Here is a 3490-nt window from a genome sequence, read left to right as displayed (position 1 = left end):
AGAGAGAGAGAGAGAGAGAGAGAGAGAAAGAGAGAGAGAGAGAGAAACGTATGAATTAATAGGGTCAAAGTAAAAACACGGTAGAAGATGAAACACGGAAACGTTATCAGGTTATCCGATTCATTCCACTGTCATTCCGATATAATTCTAATTATATTTACATTCACGTTATGGTTGTTCCGATTTACTTTTCCATGATCGATACACATGATCGTTTCAGGAGTGAATAAAAACGAATTGTGATTTTATTTATTCCTGATCATATTCCGTTTCCGATTTTATCAGAAGATGCTGCAACAGCAAGCTAAGCATATTCATCTTTCATCTGTTTATTATTCTCTATCTACTATATACTATACACTTACTGAAACACATATAGCCCAAATATTTCTGATTTAATATAAGGAAACAGCTCAATTGCCTGCTAAAAAAACAAATCTGAACCCAGCTGGCTCATTTCTACTCAGGAAAAAGATGGGATGACAGTCTGTTTGTTTTTTCGTTTTCATTTTCTCTTCAGTGCCAATGCTAGTAACAAAACCTCATCATCTTCATCTGAGGAAGACAAAAGACCGTTCATCTTTGTATACTATACTCGTGAAAATTCTCTTTTTCGCGCTCAAACACAATGAACATTTCAGCACACCGTTCTAACTGCACAGCAAACCGCGCAGGTGGAGACGGAAGCACAGCCCGGCAAAAATGCCGAGCCGTTCTGTGCGTACAGACACACCTTTACCTTATTTATTCCTACCTTTCTTTCACAGTTTCCCCTTACAATATCCAATAAGCACAAAGCTAAACTCAGCGAGGCGTTAACCAACCTGAGAGGAATGTAGGGGCTACAAAAACTTATATGTTATGACTATTGTGTGCTAGTAGGCTGATACTAGCACGAAGTTACTAGTCTCTACTCCCAATGCCATTACAAAGGTTAGCGACAAATAACAGTTTGTGGTGTGTAAGTAACTGAAGGTATGGACAGGCTAATGCTCCATTAGGAGTGTTCCCAAGTTTGTTATCATTAATGGCGTGACCTAATTAGTGTCGTAATTAACCTAACCCTAACCATTAATGACATTAAAGTTGGGAACCCTCCTAATGGAGTATCACCCGTATGAGAGGTACAGGTGACTCCCCTCTGGTTTATACAACTAGCCAATGCAAAACACATTTGAACACAGCAGGCTCATTTCTAATCAGGAAAAGAATGGGATGACAGCCTGTTTGTTTTTTCGTTTTTTTCATTTTCTCTTCAGTGCCAATGCTAGTAACAAAACCTCATCATCTTCATCTGAGGAAGACAAATTACCGTTCATCTTTGTCTACTATACTCGTGAAAATGCTCTTTTTCGCGCTCAAACACAATGAACTTTTTCAGCACACCGCTATACAGCAACCGTTCTAACTGCACAGCAAACCGCGCAGGTGGAGATGGAAGCCCAGCCCGGCAAAAATGACGAGCCGTGCCGTGCGTATAGACACAGCTTTAACATTATTTATTCCTACCTTTCTTTCACAGTTTCCCCTTACAAGATCCAATAAGCACAAAGCTAAACTCAGCGAGGAGTTAACCAAGCTGAGTGGAATGTATGGGGCTACAAAAACATGTTACGCCTAGTATTACTAAATACAAGACGGTCTTTGATATTACTAGCCCGTACTCCCAATGCCATTACAAAGGTTAGCGACAAATAACAATTTGTGGTGGGTAAGTAACTGAAGGTATGATAGCGGTACAGAAGACTCCCCTCTGGTTTATACAACTAGACAAACAGCATCCATTTGCTGAAAATATACATATGATAGCAGGTATTGGATACAGAGTACTATCAAAAAAGAGGGAGAGGAAGAGAAAGGGGGAGCGAGAAAGAGAGAGAGAGAGAGAGAGATAGAGAAAAAGAGAGAGAAAGAGAGAGAGAGGAGAGAGAGAGAAAAGAGTGAGAGAGAGAGAGAGAGAGAGAGAGAGAGAGAAAAAGAGAGAGAGAGAGAAGAGAAAGATTGAGAAAACAGAGAGAGAGAGGGGAGAGCAGAGAGAGAGAGGAGAGTAACTGAACGTATGACAAAGGTATAATGATAACTCTTCACATTACAAGGGGAGGAGCACACGGAAGACTTCGGTTGACGTCGATTAGATTAGGATCGGCCGATTAGAGTAATTTTATTGCAACCTTTCTTTCACAGTTTCCCCTTACAAGATCCAATAAGCAAAAAGCTAAACTCAGAGAGGAGTTAACCAACCTGAGAGGAATGTATGGGGCTACAAAAATCGTATGTATTGATTTTTGCGCTAGAATATACTAGCACGAATTATGTTACTAGTACGTGCCCAATGCCATTACAAAGGTTAGCGACAAATAACAATTTGTGGTGTGTAAATAACTGAAGGTATGATAGAGGTACAGAAGACTCCCCTCTGGTTTATACAAGTAGACAACAGCATCCATTTGCTGAAAATATAAATATGATAACAGGTAATGGATACAGAGTAAGTACTATCAAAAAATGTAAACTTTAGGAGAATATTACACATTGGCTTGTTGTTCTGCACATGTATCACAAACATGACACACTGGAGAAAACCTGTCTCTTCTACGGGAACTCGGAACTCTCAATAACTCTGAAGTCAGTAAGTACTATGTTAAGTACACTAATTTGTTTACTATTGTTTGCAATAAGCGATGATTGCCCGTTGAGCCAGGTGGCAAAACCCGGGAGGGGTCACAAAGGACACGTGCCTACCACACAAGTTTGGGAGTAGTAACGTAACATCAATAATTATACAGTCACTGAAACTATCTGCACCGATTTAAAAATGTTTTATCAGAGGAACATCTTCTAGTATGAGATAGTTAGTATGTCTGTCAGGGTTGAAGCGCATTTCATCATTTACTATACAATCTATATACTCCTCCCCATCCCCGTATTTTCATGTCAATATGCCGTCGCACCGAAATCACATAAAAAGAACTACAAGCGATTCTTTGTACCGAATTGACCCGCTCATACACAGAGGGTAGATCGATTTTCGGTCAAACTCGTAAATTTGTAGCGAAGAGACACTTGACTTCAAACATCCGATGCGATACTGCAGGTATATATATCGACAGCACAAACGGCCATCGACAAGAGTTTATTGAGCGCTACACCTACGTCGCACCTCGCTTTCTAAAAGTATGATTTTCGTTTGGGACACTCGGGAATAAGGCTGCAGCGGTTGAGTGTGTGTGTGTGTTCGGGTAGAAACACGAGTGGAGAGGGGGAGAGTCGTAGAGAAGTCATAGAGAAGTCGTCTGAGTGCTAGGTTCTCTCTACGCGACACATCCTTACAAACTGTTCTGTAAGCCAACAACCGCGGGACACGGTGCGCGCGCGCGCGCGTGTGTGTGTGTGTGTGTGTGTGTGTGTGTGTGTGCGTGCGTGCGTGCGTGCGTGCGTGCGTGTGTGTGCGTGAATCAAGCGACCATAGACCGTCCACGGTAGTGTGTAG

This window comes from Priapulus caudatus, unplaced genomic scaffold, assembly GCF_000485595.1.
Source record: "Priapulus caudatus unplaced genomic scaffold, Priapulus_caudatus-5.0.1 Scaffold1200, whole genome shotgun sequence".
In the NCBI taxonomy this organism is placed as follows: domain Eukaryota; kingdom Metazoa; phylum Priapulida; class Priapulimorpha; order Priapulimorphida; family Priapulidae; genus Priapulus; species Priapulus caudatus.
The sequence above is the reverse complement of the archived record's forward strand: the minus strand, read 5'-3'. Positions refer to the sequence as shown.